This window comes from Lithobates pipiens, unplaced genomic scaffold (genome assembly GCF_037356315.1).
Source record: "Lithobates pipiens isolate NorthernLeopardFrog02 unplaced genomic scaffold, aLitPip1_a1.2 Scaffold_18, whole genome shotgun sequence".
NCBI lineage: Eukaryota > Metazoa > Chordata > Amphibia > Anura > Ranidae > Lithobates > Lithobates pipiens.
Window position 1 is genome coordinate 402,702,076 of NW_027507758.1, and position 18,132 is coordinate 402,720,207.

The following is an 18,132-nucleotide window of genomic DNA, read 5'->3' on the forward strand; positions in this document are numbered from 1 at the left end:
TGCCATCTTAAGCCCCATACACACTATCAGATTTTCTGCTGATTTTTGTCTTCAGATTTACCAAAACCATGTAGTGCAAGGGCCTGCCTGATTGCATACACATTGAAACTCTTAAGGTTTGACCTCATATTATATGGTTTTGGTAAATCTGAAGGGAAATATCAGCAGAAAATGTGTATGGGGCTTTAGTCTCTGTTTGGAATTGCCATGTTGCTGCACATGTGATCAGTTCTAACACCAGCCATTTGGTGACATTCCAATTGAGAGCACAAGCAACCGTGACAGTTATCATTCACGGCATGCCTTGAGTATAACTGTTTTTGGAAATAGTTAAATCAATGGGTTTAGTTCTGTTTTAAAGGGGCTGTAAACCCTTGTGTTTTTTCACTTTAATGCATTAAGGTGAAAAACTTCTGACACTGACCGGCTCCCCAGCCCTCCCTTTTTACTCACCTGAGCCCATTCGTTCCCTTGGCGGAGATGCACTTACCTTCTCTGCCCAGGGGTTCTCGGCTCTTAATTGGATATATTGATAGCAGCACAGCCATTGGCTCCCGCTGCTGTCAATCAAATCCAATGATGCGGGTGCAGAGGAGTGAGGCTGAGCCCGGCATTCTGTGTCTATGCACGCAAATACTGGAGCGTGCCCGCAAAGGTAACCCCCAGGGAGATCGCTTCTCCCAGGGGGGTTTACTGATGTGAGGAGGAGCTATGAGCGCCACCGGGGGACCCCAGACGATGATGATCGGGGTCACATTGTGCAAAACGAACTCCACAGTGGAGGTAAGTATGATATGTTTGTTATGCATAGTAGCACATTATGCTTTACTTTGCAGGGAGACAAAGAAGAAGCAAACCCATCAGGGTTTACTTCCTCTTTAAAGTGATTGTAAAGGTTTTTTTTTTTTAAATAACAAACATGTTATACTTACCTGCTCTGTGTAAGGTTTTCGGCCCCAATCCTTCTTTTTTGGGGTCCCCCCGGTGGTGCTCCTGGCTCCTCCTCTTCATCGAGTGCCCCCACCGGAGAGCCACATTCTATGGGGGGGGGGGGGGGCACTCGTACGGGCGTGCTCCCAAGTCCTGCTGCTGCATCCATTGACACAGGACAGCAGGATTTGGCTCCGCCCCCAGCTCCCGTGCCACTGGATTTGATTGACAGCAGTGGGAGTCAATGGCTCCTGCTGCTATTAATCTTTTCAATGAGGACCTGAGACAGTGGCTTGAGCTGCTGTGCTCATTTTCGTCGATGGAAAGATCAGGTTCAGGTAAGTAAAAGGGGGGCTCTGTGGGGCTGCTACACTACAAAAGGGTTTTCTCCTTTATGCATAGAATGCATTAAGGTGAAAAACATTGAGACAACTCCTTTAAAATAATTCTGCTGACCTTTTTACTTGCTTAAACATGCAACTATCCTTACCTACCTTCTATGTAATGTTAAGGAGGGTCGTGGGGAGTTATATTTACCATAATTACCCCCCTCTGTAGGTTGCTGGCACATCTTCATTTTCAAATGTATACTAAATGTGCACACTCATGACTAGGGAGATACATTGTATGGTAAAGTAGAATGGTAAAGTCAAAACTTTTTCATTTTGTATAGAGTAAGGAGGGTTTTAACCACTAACAGTTTTTTGACAGCTGTGTCCCTTTGGGGAGATTTCCCTTCACTTCCTGTCCTATAGTCAAATAGGAAAATCAGAGGAAATTAGCCCAAAGTGGTTATCACCAGGGTCACCAAATCTGGTGTCCCCTGGAAGATTTACCCTCCATTCCTGTTATTGGGACAACCCAAAATTTGGGATTTTCTTTCACTCTTTGTGATGGATGAATCTACCTAAAGGTGGCAAAAACAGCAAAAAAACAAACAAACCTGTCCCAATCAATCTCCACACAAAGCAAGGTCCATAAAGACATGGATGAGCGAGTTTGGGGTGAAGGAACTTGATTGGCCTGCACAGAGTCCTGACCTCAACCTGATAGAACATCTTTGGGATGAATTCGAGCAGAGCCAGGCCTTCTCGTCCAAAATTAGTGCCTGACTTCACAAATGTGCTTCAGGAAGAATGGTCAAACATTCCCATATGCACACTCATAAACCTTGTGTACAGAGTTCTCAGAAGAGTTGAAGCTGTTATAGCTGCAAAGAGTGGGCCAACTCAATACTGAACCCTACGGACCGAAACCGGGATACCATTAGAGTTCATATGCGTGTAAAGGCAGGCGTCCCAATACTTTAGAAAATATAGTGTATTTATAAACCTGTGCTAAAGAAACAAATGGAAAAGTAAGAAATATTTTTTCTAATTTTTTTTAGGTATGCTGTGTGACTATAATCTGACTGTAAAAGTGGGAATACATTTGAATCCCTTCATGATGGAGAATAAAACAAATCTTAATGCTTGAAACAAAATTTTGCAACTTTGACATGTGTAAGTAAAACCGTACATATCGTCGCAAAAACTTAGCATATCCAGATTAATTATACCATGGTTTTTTTCAGGACAAATCAGGCTTTCATTAGATGGTAAATGGTAATGGATATTTCCTGATTTCTTTTTTTTTATTATCAAAGAAACCCTGACACAAAATAGTAAAAAATATATTTTGAAAAAAAATTCAGCAGTATATTTCTCGCTTTTACCAAAACCTATCATCAAAAAATAATCATAAATAAATGTTCCTACTCCTGACGATTGCAGCAATACCACATAATATTTGTTGTTTGGGCATAGTATGTAATTTGTTGTTTGGACCCGTAATAGGACCCCGAAACAATACTTGACACGGTTACTGAATAAAAAAATGCTTTTTATTAATCCTACCTAAAATACACTGAACCTGACACTTGACCAACGTCTTTGACTCTGACCCTTTATCCTAACTTTGACACTAACACTAACCCTAACACTGACCCTAACACTGATCTAGATTTAACCCCTTCTTTGTGTACAATTTTCTTCTCTAGCAAGGAGAAAAAGATACAAATGTATCCATGCAAGAGGAGAAAAATAAACACATGGGCAGGCTTTACAGTGATTGACCATTGTGATAGCCAATCAGAGACTATAACAACGATCAGGTGTACAAGACCCAGTGACTCTAAAGCCTCGTATACACAATTCGAGCACCTGATTTTTGTCAAAAGCACGTGTGCAGGATTTTGTCTAGCATACCAACTATCCGCAAATTGTTGTTCTGCAAACACAAATGTAGTGACGTACTACGGGAGTGTAAAGAGGAAGTTCACTTCTCGAGCGACACCCTTTGGGCCCCGTCTGCTAATTTCATGTTACCAGAGGCATCGCTAGGGGGTGGCTTTTGGGGCTATAGCCCCGAATCTGGGACCTATAGCCCCGAGTCTCTGTAGGTGTCCCCAAGGGGAGGGGATGCTCTCTGGGGACCCTAAAGTAAGTGGGGGCTCTCTGGGGACCCTGATGCAGGGGGAGGCTCTCTGGAGACCCTGATTTAAGGGGAGGCTCTCTGGGGACCCTGATATAAGGGGGAGGCTCTCTGGGGACCCTGATGTAAGTGGGGGGCTCTCTGGGGACCCTGATGCGGGGAGGAGGCTCTCTGGAGACCCTGATTTAAGGGGAGGATCTCCGGGGACCCTGATATAAGGGGGAGGCTCTCTGGGGACCCTGATGTAAGTGGGGGGCTCTCTGGGGACCCTGATGCAGGGGGGAGGCTCTCTGGGGACCCTGATTTAAGGGGAGGCTCTCTGGGGACAATAATATAAGGGGGAGGCTCTCTGGGGACCCTGATGTAAGTGGGGGGCTCTCTGGGGACCCTGATGCAGGGGGGAGGCTCTCTGTGGACCCTGATTTAAGGGGAGGCTCTCTGGGGACCCTAATCAAAGGGGGGCTCTCTGGGAATCCTGATGTAAGTGGACACACACACACATATATTATATACATGTGTATGCCCGCCCAGGCATATGATTTTGTTTACTACGCTGCTATGGGCTCTAGCCCCAGATCTTTTGTAGACCTAGCATCACCCCTGCATGTCACGAATTTTAAAATCCAGTACAGAGTGAGAATTTGGTCTCTGCTGGGAGTTCACTGTACAGTGTTTTCTCAGCACAAACACAAATGATCCACTTCTGTGAAGCCCCATATATTCATACTCTCATAGGGAGGGGGTTAAACAACAATGCCAGGCAGCAAAAAACAAATTAGTGGGTTAACAATGCTTTCCAACTCCAAAATTTCACAAATTTTACCTTCAGAGGAGTTCCTGGTCATCCCTGAGGCCAGAATAAATATGGGTGTAATTTGTAACTTGCTCCTGAAGGTGAACTTATGCTTTAATAAACATGCAATCTAGAGCTGATCACTTGTTTATATAAAGTGGTTGTAAACCTTTACAACACACTTTTTTCTACAGGTAAGCCTATAATAAGGCTTACATGTAGTTACCCAGGATCAGGGCTCAAGTCCTGCGGGAACGCATGGGAACGGAGTTCCTGTACTTTTTCCACAACAGGAACTCAGTTCCCATTAGCAGCCGTGTCCTGCAAGACTTTGAAGTATGCGAGCTGTGTGGCAGGTGCTACACCAGCAGCCACCGACACAGCTCACAATAGTAAGTGCCGCACACCTGACCATTCAGGCATTGCCAGTAGGGGGCCCCATGACAGCTTCCTCTTCGATCTACCTGTCAATCACAGCTGGCTGACGGGTAGATCAGGTCCCTGCTGCTAAGAGATTGTATTTAGTCAGACCTCTCGTGATGCGCTCCTCCCCGCCCGCCCCCCCCTCCTGATTTTCTGTCTCCGCCTCCCCCCCCCCCAGTCTCCTGCATACTTGCTCTGTGTGTCCTGCTGAATCCCCCCCTCCTCTATCTTCAGTGCCATATGATGAGAGAACCCAGAGGAGGAGCACAGCTATTCTGCTCACAGGACATGCAGGGAGAGAGGTGAGCTGAGGGAGGAACATCAGTTTGGGGTGGTAAGCTGGGCACAATACCTGGCAAAGTTTAATACCAGGAGGGAAGTTTATGTGGAAATATGTGAAGGGTTGGAATAGCAGCGAGTGTGTGTTGGAGCCCTGCAGAGTTTTCAGCTCCCCCCAAGCTAACATACATCTCCTAAGCAGGAACACATCACTATCTCCCCAAGAATTCTGTCCAGATAATGTGCAGTTCATTTATGACCTTTCCATTTAACCCTGTGTTATCCAAACTCTGTTCAATGAAAAGTGTAAACTCACCACATAAACACTCTATATACAAAATAATATTGCCCAATAAAGATCAGAACATGATGATCACATTTGCATGGAAGCACAATGGAATGAATGCTGATTATTCAGAGAATTACCATATTTATGTTTATTGAGGACTTTTTTTTAATGTACTAACAGTTAAGCTTCATACAAACAATACGAAAATTGGATGAAAAATACCACTTTTGAAGCGTTCGTGCATATGAGTGTATCATTTTTTTTTTATTGGTGGGCGAGTGGATCTTGGGTGGGAGTTACCACACTTTTTTTCCCAGGACTTGACCCCTGCCCAGGATGTTTCATAAACCTGAACGGTTTAGGAGATATCCTCTGTATTGCATGTGCCAACGTCATCGGCACATGCGCACTGAAGCAAACTGAAGCAATGGCATGTATGTGACGTTACTTCAATTAGCGTGTGCCATTACCAGCTGCTCCCACCCGCATGCGTGGGAGTGACGTCATCGCGGCTCCGGCCAATCACAGTGCTGGAGCTCATGATACCCAGAAGTAACTCCAGGAGCAATGTCACCGACCGGAGTTGTGAACGAGGATCGCTGTGGGGGCTTCGATCTAAGGTAAGTAATACATAATGAGCTAGTATGCTATGCATACTAGCTCATTATGCCTTTGTCTTGCAAGTTTCTTTTTTTTCTTGGATTTACAACCACTTTAAAGCTGATCCACAAAAACACACTGTGGAGGGCAAAATCTGGTGCAACTCTGCATAGAAACCAATAAGCTTCCAGATTTTGTTGTCAAAGCTGATTGACTACCAGGCACAGCTGCACCAGGTATTGAGTGCTCTAGTTTTAGTAAACCACTCCTTTGTGTACACCAAATATCTTTACAAACCTAGTTTGTAACTCGTAAAATTATCAGTTATATCAGTAATATCTTCACTGTGCTGTACATGGCTTGTGCAGAGAGCAGAGCTATGGGAGGAACCCAGCTGACATGCCCACTATAGGCTGCTAGCAGGAACCTACAGAAAGGGGCGGATACAAGACCAGTCACCCTGCACAAGAAGAGGGAGCAGCTGTGACTGGTCTTTATACAGGAAGTTTCTGCACCAAGGCAAGTTTCATACTGGATTACTGCATAGGTCTGGAAGAAATATGCAAAGCACACCAAGATTAAAGTGATTGTAAACCCTGTACAACCACTTTTGCCTTATTATAGGCTTACCTGTAGGTACCTGAATTTCTCCAGAACTTGCACAGTTTGGGGGATATTCACTGTATCCGCATGTGCCAACGTCATCAGCACATGTGCACTGAAGAAAAGGCTCACTTATGCCGTTTCTTCAGCTGCTGTGCCGTTATCGGTGGCTCCCACGCGCATACTGTCATTGCGGCTTCGGCCAATCACAAAGCCGGAAACAGCGAACCTGGAAATAACTCAGGGACAACATGATGCTGGTCAATGCAGTGTGCTGGGACTGCTGCAACAGCATCGTTCTAAGGTGAGTATTTCATAATTAGCTAGTATGTGATGCATACTATCTTATTATGCCTTTGTCTTGCAGGCTTTTTTTCTTTAATCTGGGTTTAAAGATTAAAGTAAGAATACACATGTCTCTTGCATTTAGACAATATTTGCCTTTCCTAAAGGTCAGCTTTAAAGTGTAAGTGCACATTTTCACAAAAAATGAAAAGGTGAACTAACACCCTATATCTTTCCCATCCCACGATCCCTTCTGCTCTTGCCTCCTTGGGTGATTAGCTGTCGCTACCCATGCAGCCCAAGTACTGGTCTGGGGATTTAAAATCTCTGCTCTTATTCTTCTTCTTTATGTAAGGCTTCTGGGATGGATCAGAGCAGTTCTGATTGGTGAAATCAGTCACCTGTTGGCACTGACCAATCAGAATTACTCTGATCTATCCCGAAAGCCCTACAGAAAGAAAATATAGGGCTGTTACACTGTCTATGTGGGCAGTGACAGCTACTTACCCACGAAGGTAAGTGCAGCGAGGACTGGGTGGTCAAGAGGGTGTAGAGTGTTGGTTCACTGTTTCATTTTTTGTGAAAATGTAAACTTACACATTAAGGAATATTTTGTCCAATTAATGTGTTCCTGGATTTATTTGCCTATTTTTCAATATCTGAAGAATTTTTTTACATAATATAATTGAATTATTGTGCACACACCTTTTGGAACCTGGAAACCCTATTTCTATTTCACTTAATACCATGAGACGGTGTTTCAAAGTTTATGGAATAACTATTTGTTGAAACGTTTGCATGACTGAGGAATTAATCATAAGCCTCGCAAGCATTGTCTTAGGCCTATGGGTAGCCCTGTAGGTCACAAATTCCAGACCAGTGGTACGTATCCTCAAATGGAGGTTGAATGGAGCTTACATAGCACAAGTGCTGAGTACTCTTCAGTTCCTTGCATGTAACTATGTAACTATGTATCCCCATTAACTTACCTGTAGGCCTCATTCACACCCCAGTACAAACACTCACAAAATGCCTGAAAGAGGCCAGTGGATGCTCAGCTCAATTAACAATCATATGCCTGATAAAGGGGTCCTGTGTGGCTCTGAAATGGTGTGATTTGCTGTAACTATGTGATCGCTGAATAAGGCTTAGGACCCATTTGTAGATCTTGGTGTGCTAGTGACATCTCTCTCTCTCTGATTATTCACGGTTCCAGCCAGTGGTTGCTTCAGCACCCATTTACATACACAGCCATCTGTACAGGAATGTGTGCATTAGAAATAGTGCTTTGCAATTAATTATAGGGACACATAAACAATGATATGGATGATTGTGTACTAAGTAGATGTAAATGCTTTGCAGAATACAGATAGGTATTGGCCATTCAGTGCAAAACAGCAGGTTTGCTTTAATCTCTCTATCCCCAGCAGGATTTACCCATATTTCTCTTGATTACACATCACTACAGATTTTAAAGACTATGGTCATCTATAGCGTGGATGTGAAATACTTTCAGCAGCGAAAGGTTCCTGTATGGGGCATTAAACATTAAATCAGGACTGTCTTAATGGCATCATGGGCCCCCTAGGCAAAGTAATGTACTTAAGTCTCTACCAGCCTGCCCCAATTCAAACCTACTTTCAAGAATTAAAGTATAAATGGTTGATAGAATTACATTTCTATTTATTAGTACTTTCGATAAAATTGAAAAAAGGGGCATAAATCAAAGACTAATCAACACAAAGGGCACAGTACGGCAGGGCAGAAGGGCACAGTATGATGATGGGGAAGTCAGGAAGGCACAGTACAGGGGGGAATCAGGAGGGCACAATACTGGGATCAGGAGGGCACCGTACAGGATCCGTAATGCTGCCTGAGATACTTGGCTATCCTTGGACAGTTTAGTAAAAAACATGTCTGTCCCAGCAAATCTGGGGCAGTTGGCAAATATGAATTAATGCAAGATTATAATGGAGCCCCTGTGCACCTGGGACGCCCATGCAATAAGAAGGCCCTGCTTTAAATATCTCAGCATTGGAACACAGGAAGTTGCAGATGCTGCTTTTTTTATGATCTCCACTGATATAACAGAAAAACATAAGCACAACACTGTATTGTCCCATAGCAGTAATTGTGAGCAATCCAATATGCACACCATGTACATATCAGTTGATGAAGAATTGTCCAAGGGTTTTGCGCTTTTGGAACAGTCATATCGTCTTCGGGAAAGAACTTTTCAGATTAGCCTCAGCAATAAATGGTTAATGACTGGTTGTTATTGGTCATTGCACTTTGCCTTATTCCACAAGGATCAAAGGGTTAAACTATATGGATGTTTTCAGTGTGTAACAGTACAAGGTGCTTGTGGAATTGTACTGATCTTCATATTTACTCTAACCTTGGAGAATTTCACAAGTAGGTCAGGACAGAAAAAAAGTTCTGTAATAGCAGTGTTTGCACAGCCAGTGTTTGCAATGGCTAAATAAAAGATGTGATTGATTTATGCTTCTTTCCAACTTTGATGGTAAAAGAGGAGCCCAGGAATCCATGGTTCCTCTGAAAGTGCTGTTGTGTGTCAGCCGATCTTGACAGTTGTGTGAACATCTGTTCCCCTCCTGTGTGGATGTCATGTAGAGCACAGCTGTAAGCTTTAGCTGGTTCTTTCTGCCAGCATCTGTCACCACAATACAACCAACCAGACAATTGTCCTCACACTAAAAACCTAGACTATTTGTCTTTACACTTTTTTTTTTGTCCGTTATGTGAAATATCTTGTTAACAATTTCTGCTATAGTAATAACTAAGAAAGTCGACGTAAAAGACAGGCCGCCAGACACCAACACCACCTTCCCCATGAATCTGAGTTTCTAGTAAACAACCATTCAGGTTAAAGTAAAACGTCACTTTCCTTCTCTAGAAAATAACATTAAAAAATTATATAAACATTTTTTTAATGCTGTTTTGGTCGGATATTTTTAAAATGTAAAACCAGAAAAAAATGGTGGCACTAAAACAATCTACAAGACAAAACAAGTTTTGAAAGTCACACAAGGCTTTTATCATTCTTATTACTTTTATATTTCTGCATTTACAATTATATTTATTTGTATTTGTGTTCAGCTTTCCCTGCATGCGTCTCGCTCTTGCAAGTGAAAAAATGTAAGTAGGTTTGTTCCATTATTGTACACCTGTGGCATTCCTAAGATACACCCATCACAACCAGAAAAATTTAAGTGGGATGTGCAAAGAGCACACAATACGAATAAAGCAGCTAGAAACCTGTTCAAATGATGTGTGTGTGTGCATGGAAGGGTTAGAACCTAGATTAAGTTTCTGTAAGTGACCTCACGGGGGAGAAATCATACACATTTCTTGTCCCCCTGTCACACTGGGGTTAGCCAGATTCAGGAAACAGATAGCAATAAAAATCTGAGTGAGCGTACTTATAACAGAAATGTAAAAAGAATAATAAAAATTTGGATGGGGTGATATATATATATATATATATATATATATATATATATATATATATATACATATCTCACCCCGTCCATTTTCTTTATTCTTTTTATGTTTTTGGTAGACATGAGCTCACTCAAATTGTTATAATCTATACAATATATATAAAGCATAGCTTAGCAGCTTCTTTAATGTTTAGGTACCACAACTCACTGCATGATATATTTAGCCATGTTGGGTACTTGCACTTGTATCTGTCAGGTAATAGAATAGAATATTTGACCTTATTTTAAACATTACGTTAATATATACAATTAAAATGTAATTATAGTTTGCGTAATATTGTAATATTATGTAATATTGTAGTTAAGACGTAAATACTATGTAAAATTGTAATAATTTATTATAAGTTGCACAGGAAATTTTGGGAGCCCCCACCCTAGATTTCCATGTGCCCTTTAAACCAATCCACAGCAAGTATAGAGGTTGTCTTCCTCCTTGTCTACCCATGAACAGGAGCCCCTGCTGTTACTAAAGTTATGCTAATTACAAAGAGGGTTGTTCATTTTTTGGCATGGCAAACAGTGATAAATGTAAAATATCTTTTAATCTAAATTTGCACAGTATTTAGATGTCATGCTCCCCTAGGAACATCTGAACGATGACATCCTTTTGTAAAGTTCACCCCTTGTACCATGGTATTATTTTAATAAAAACTATTGCTAGAATGTGCTACAGGAGGCAGCATGGTATCTGCTTTATATGCAGAGCTACTTTTCAACTGTAGAGACCACCAAAATAGAAAAAGGGAAATTGGTTTAATGTGTTCTGAATTATAAAGAGCTTTCAGACATTCCCTTCACCCCCTTATCCCTACAGTTCTCTTGCTGAATTTTACCATCATTTGGACATAGAGACTTGCCAATGTCTTCTATCCCTACTGTCCTAGGCACTTGCCTAATAATGACTTATAGGTACAGCCCAGATCAACCTCAAATCTCTACATAAAGAGGACCTGTCACAGACTATGCTGTCACAAGTTAATCCAAAAAAAAAATGTTTACATAAAATAAATAATAATAATAATTTAATTTAAGCACCCTGTCCCACTGTGCTTACACTCAAATGCTAATGCATACGTTACTCCCCCATGCATATGTAAACAGTGATCGCACCACACGTGAGGTATTGTCACAAAACGTCAAAGCAAGAGCAATAATTCTAGCACTAGACATCCTGTGCAACTCTAAACTGGTACAGAGGGGTGTGAAACTAAGTGCTGTATTAAAATTGTTGGTTTAATAAATAAAAGCAAAAGGCAACTCACAGTTGTCTGAAGAAGAAGCACGCCCTCCTGTGACGTCACGTCTGGCCTGGAGCTATCTTGCATACCACGCTGGTTATGGCGGTGATTGGCCGCTTCCTGTCTCCATCATAACAAAACCTGTGCTTGGGGTTTCCACGGCCATTAGGACAGCTTGGAGAGACTCCGGGACTGACGATTTACATTTTCTATGCCCATAATACTCATCCACTCTGTGAGTTGCCATTTTACGTTTATTTATTAAACTAATTATTTTAATAATGCACTTATGCCTGCCATACACGGTTCGAATTTCGAAAGAATTTTCTTTCGAAAATCGTATCTAAGAATTTTCGTATGAATTTCGCACCATTAGTGGGCTGCAGTAACAGCCGATTTTCGTGCGGAAATAAAATTTGAGGAATCGGACATGTTGGAAATTTTTAGAAAAACGAACGATTTTCTAATCAATGATGGGAGAATCGTGCGAGAAACGTAATAAGAAAAGAAATTGTACGGAGATAAAAGAAAATGTACGGAGAGAAAAGAAGATTCCCAGCCAAGAAAATTATTTTCTGTAGCAACATGAGGTGAAATTGAAGGCTTGGTCGGCCGAATTTCGAAAATCAATGGTGGCATCATCGGATCACAAAAAAAAACGAATTTTCTGATTTTTAAAAGAAAATTCGTTCGAAATTCGACCGTGTATGGCCTGCATTAGTCTGGTGTTCCTCGGTTCCTGCTTTAACCTACAGCTGCCTCCAAGTGCTGACTGAACATCTACCATGGACTTCATCCATGGACTGTGATATCCTAACATGAGGTTTTAATCAGATTTTATCAACTAGTGTCACTGTCAGGCGGCACAGTCTGACCCCCCCCCCCCTTTTACATATGATCAAACATTGGTTTTATTTATTGTTCCTTTTTAAAGTTATAATTATTTTAAAAACATCCTTCTAGTGCCACTGTTTTTGTAACGCTAAACTGGTAACCTGTAAAGGTGTTTAAAGCATCCTCTTTCACATTATACCAAAAAATCGGTCTAACTTTAGTGCTTTTTTTTTCAATTCATGAAAGTGTTTTTTTTTTCAAAAAAATTGCGTTTGAAAAACCGCTGTGCAAATACATAGTTACATAGTTAGTCAGGTTGAAAAAAGACACAAGTCTCTCCAGTTCAACCACCAAAAAAAAAAAAAAAAAAAATATATATATATATATATATATATATATATATATATATATAATATCATACCAGCCCATATACCCAATTCTATACCCACAGTTGATCCAGAGGAAGGCAAAAAACCCCAGAAGAGCATGATCCAATTTGCTAAAGCAGGGGAAAAAATTCCTTCCTGATCCCCTGAGAGGCAATCGGATTTTCCCCAAATCAACTTTCCCTATAAATGTCAGTACCCAGTTATATTATGTACACTTAGGAAATAATCCAGGCCTTTCTTAAAGCAATCCACTGAGCTGGCCATAACCACCTCTGCAGGGAGTCTATTCCACATTTTCACAGCTCTTACTGTGAAGAAACCTTTCCGTATTTGGAGATGAAATCTCTTTTCCTCTAGATGTAAAGAGTGCCCCCTTGTCCTCTTTGTTGACTGTAAAGTGAATAACTCGACACATCGTTCACTATATGGACCCCTTATATATTTGTAAATACAGTGTGACATAAAAAAATACAACACCCACCATTTTACTCTATGGGGCCTCTGCTAAAAATATATAATGTTTGGGGGTTCTAAGTAATTTTCTAGCAAAAAAAAGTAGATTTTTTACACGTAGGAGTAAAGTGTCTGAATTGGCCCGGATGGCAAGTGGTTAATATTAGGGCACTTACCTGTCCAGGCATCCAGTGATGTCCTTACCTGAGGCGATTTTTCAGTTACTGGCACCGCCATTTTGACAAAAAAAAAACGTCAATGAAGCCTTGCGCGAAGCCCAGAAGGCTGCAAGGAAATGGAGGGGGGGTGAACTTCGGCGAACTGAGCTGGAAGTGGGAAAGGTACCTGTCAAAACCAGGTACCCACTCCCCCTCTCTCCCCCCCTAAAAGGTGTCAAATCTGGCAGCAAAGGGGGTGGCAGACAAACAGATTTTCCCCTTTTGGGTAGAGCTCTGTTTTAAGGTACAGTTAAAAATGTTATTCTCCGAAAATGGCATCAAAAGCAGACAATTGCAGATGTCTTTCTTTCTAAAAGTGTGGATTTAGACCCAAGATGCCATTTTGGGGAAATCTGTATCATCATAGGGCACACACTATTAAACAAAGCTTGGGCTGGCTGAGGGCTCTAGTTGTCAATGAAGCAAGTGCCTCATTGGAAGAATTCCCCTCTATCCTTGTTCTGGAGACAATGTTGGATATTTCCTTACTTTAAGTCCCAGTGATGGTGATCACCAGGATAAAAAGAGAGTAAATATTCCTAACAGGAACACATGCAGAAATAAACACCTGATGGGGTTCTAAACCTTCACCACGCTATAAAAAACAAACAAACACAAAACATGTTGGCTTTAGGTAGACTTGAATGAAATAGCAGGTTAGACCTTGCAACTGCTCAAAGAGGGTTTTCTTGTACTCTAGTCTGCAACTTCTATACTGAGCGCTTTTCTGGTCCCTTTCAGCTATGTGTTCCCTTTTACCTTCTCTCATCCTTTTGGTGTTTGACATTTGTATCCACATTTGTCCATTCTACAATATGCTTCTCCTCCAAAGATTTACCAGAAGAGTTGGTTTTCTCATGAAGGAGCTCCTAGTGGAATTCCTGCACTTTACATTCCAATAGCATCACGTGATTTTTAATGCCAAAGTATAGTAGGAAAAACCCCCACAAAAATCAGCACAAGTGATGTGACTTACTATTAATATACTGTGTGTCTTGTTCTGCAGGCTCCTGGTTTCCTTGGCATTTTCCTTCATCGACCCCCCCCCTTACCCCGCTGTCATATTCTTCTGGTGCGTCGGGGGGGTTAACAACACTGAGTGAACTGTCATTTGCACCCATCAAGAGTGCCCGACTATGCCCACGCTTCTGCCCACGCTTCTGCCCAGCTCTGCTATTCATAGAAGCTGGTACTAGAGCTTCTATGAATGAAGGACAGGCAGATGATTGAAAGGCTGGCCTCCTTCAGTCATAGATTTTGTTTTAGTCATAGAAATTGCAGTACTGGCTTCTATGAATGACAGAGCTGAGTTGAAAGGGTGGGCAGAGACGGTAAGGCCGCGTACACACGCGGGGACTGTTTGCTCAACTTTGTTCGTCAAACAGTTTCAGCGGACAGTCCACTCAAAATTAGCATGGACGGACTTGGCCACACACGACGAACGAACAGTCCGCTGAAACTTGCGCGATTACGTGAACGGCACGTACGACGGGACGAAAAATACGACGTCCTATACACTGCAATACAACCTTCGGCGTGTAAATCCTTTCTGAGCATGTGCGGAACTTAGTTTGACGAACAAGCCTACACACGAGGGGACTGTCCGCTGAAACAAAGTTTCAGCGGACAGTTTTTCGGAAATTCCGAAAAACTTTGTTCAGCAGACTGTTCGCTGAAACTGTCCGATGAAGCCCACACACGAGCGGACTGTCCGCCGAAACACTGTTCAGCGGACAAAGTTGAGCGAACAGTCCCCGCGTGTGTACGCGGCCTCTCTCTTGAAGAATGCAAATGACAGCACCCTCAGTTCTCAGTTACCCTCCTCCTCCATTAGGGAGGGGATAATTGGAGGAAAATTCCAAGGAAACCAGTAGCACAAGAGATACAATAATAATAAGTCATGTCTCTTGTGCTGATTTTTGTGTTTTTATTTTTACTACACTTAGGCTTTAATTGATGTTCACTTGGAAATGACATAAAGATACTTTTCCTTATAGTACTGGTCACATGGCTATATATACAGTATCTCACAAAAGTGAGTACACCCTTCACATTTTTGTAAATATTTTATTATATCTTTTCATGTGACAACACTGAAGAAATAACACTTTGCTACATGTGGTCTGATGAGACCAAGATAAACTTATTTGGTTCAGATGGTGTCAAGTGTGTGTGGTGGCAACCAGGTGAGGTGTACAAAGATAACTGTGTCTTGCCTGCAGTCAATGAGTGCTGCCAGCATTGGGAAGCCAAAGTTCATTGAGGGAACCATGAATGCCAACATGTACTGTGACATACTGAAGCAGAGCATGATCCCCTCCCTTTGGAGACTGGGCTGCAGGGCAGGATTCCAACATGATAGCGACCCCAAACACACCTCCAAGATGACCACTGCCTTGCTAAAGAAGTGGAGGGTAAAGACGGTGTACTGGCCAAGCATGTCTCCAGACCTAACCCCTATTGAGCATCTGTGGGACATCCCCAAACTGAAGGTGGAGGAACGCCAGGTCTCTAACATCCACCAGCTCTGTGATGTCGTCATGGAGGAGTGGAAGAGGATTCCAGTGGCAACCTGTGAAGCTCTGGTGAACTCCATGCCCAAGACGGTTAAAGCAGTGCTTTTGGCCACACAAAATATTGACACTTTGGGCCCAATTTTGACATTTTCACTTAGGGGTGTACTCATTTTTGTTACCAGGAGTTTAGACATTAATGGCTGTGTGTTGGGTTATTTTGAGGAGACATATATATGCACAACCTGTACTATAATCAGGAACAGAAATATTGATTATAGCACTATAAATATTAGCAGAAATAATGATAGGAAATGTTCTAGCTGCAGGTCATTTTGGCCATCCTAAAGATTTTTTTTTAAAATTCCCTAAAGTATATATTTAATGAAAGCAGATACCCTAAAGAATACAATTGTGGTAGTTAAAAAAATATATATTTCATGCAATATTAGGAAATGGCTTATAAAGAGCTACCTTTCAGGAAAAAAATGCACTGAAGTGATATTAAGCCCAAAGGCAAACATTTATTATATTGCTGCTTACCAATTCTTAGATGTGATGGCTGTATTAGTTTTTGGCTTTTTTTCTTCTATTTTCACTTGTCAATCCAGCCAGTAAGTCTATTGTTTTTCAAGAGAACACGCTTCTCCTGCAGAATGTATCAATTGCAGATATGAGACTAAACCAAGCACTAGCAGCTTACAATGATCAGTTTTTATTTATTCATGCAAAATCTTCATCCCAAAAAGAAAATAAACTGTTTGCTGTAACTGTAAGTGCGAGCGGGAGTTTGGCTTCAAATTGCTAGTGTATCTTAATATGCCAGTATATCTAACCCCCCCCCCCCCCCCCCAGACTAACAATGCTGCCATCTGCTGTGCCCCCTGTGCTTCTTCATCCAGAGTTTAACCACTCTAAGCCCCTGTACACACGGTCGGAGATTCTGCCAACCCAATCCGTCGGATTTTGTCCGTCAGATTTAGTCTGACGGATTGTGTCCGAAACTGTTGCATACACACGGTCGGACTAAGTTGTCGAAAAATCCGATCTTTCAGAATGTGATGACGTAATTTCGTTACGATGGGACTACATTTAGGCTAGTAACTAATAGCTTTGATGTAGGAATTTGATCTGAGCATGAGTGGCACTTGGTCCGATCAAAATTCGCTACACATGATCGGAGTATGTCCGATCAAACCAGTTGGTCGGGAAATATTTCCAACATGTTGGAAAATTGGGTCCGACGGGTGTTCTGACGGAATCAGTCCGATGCATACCACACACAGTCGGATTATCCGACGACACGGTCCGATAGGACACATTCCGACGGTTTCTCCGACCGTGTGTACAAGGCTTCACTGCTGGGCTCCCTTACCAGCAATGGTGGTGGCTGCACCCACCAGTCGATCTGTAGATCAGCTGCGTAGCCGACGTCGCATGCTCCCTGGACAGGTAAGTGTCCATAAATTAAAAGTCAGCAGCTGCAGTATTTTTAGCTGCTGCCTTTTAATTTTCTAGGTGTGGGTGGACCTCCGCTTTAACTAAGTCATTTTAACATTATGTTATGAATATAGAAGTAGTAGGAGAGACAACCACCCCTCATTTTTAGCTTCTACTGTCCCCTATGAAGTTTTAATTAACTAGAGACAGCCAGACGATACAACGCATAACTGAAATGGTAGTTTTCTGAAGTGCACTGAAAATTGTATACCTTCTCATATGTTTTGCTTGCACAAAATTGTAGATGTTTCATTCAGCAGATCACACAGTATGACATTAATCCCTTCTCTAATTAATCTAGCATCACTATATCAATTAGGTATTATCTGTCACATGGGAATCTATTTATAAGGACTTGGAAAGTCATGCCATATTTGCCAGCTTGGGTGCCCTTGAATTCACCACCAGCATGTAATATAATCATTCACTAATATTTATTCAGCTGAGCAACAAATGTTGGGGTCGGAAGAATCTCTTGCATATCCTTGGTTCATACAGATTTAGAAAAATGGTCTTCACAAGAAATCTTTGAATGTTCAGGTTCAGGGTCACGCATTTTAACGCATACTGGTAGACAGATTAATTTGGTTGTCCGCGAGCTGGTTGGTAAGTAGGCTTGGGTTATTTCCTGGCCATTCCCTAGGCTTTATTGTTAAACATTAATGGGTAAATCTTTAAAGCAAATGTAAACTCCAGATTTTATTATTAAATTTTTCATCATGGTAAAGGATTTCTTTGAATGTTATCAAATTTGACTTCATTGACCATTATTTTAAAATAAATTTGTGC

The 18,132-nt window shown here is 41.7% G+C and overlaps 1 protein-coding gene across 3 annotated transcripts in view; it reads right to left on the reverse strand.

The window, feature by feature from the left end:
* The window catches only part of LOC143988381 (uncharacterized), a 162,121-nt gene that overhangs the window by 84,922 nt on the left and 59,067 nt on the right, over positions 1–18,132 (reverse strand). The window contains exon 3 of one of the 3 annotated variants that reach the window (XR_013276840.1): positions 16,387–16,492. The exons of the other annotated variants lie outside the window; for them this stretch is intronic. The gene's annotated coding sequence lies outside the window, so the exon portion shown is untranslated. The remainder of the gene's footprint in view (positions 1–16,386; positions 16,493–18,132) is intronic. 3 annotated transcript variants of the gene reach the window in all.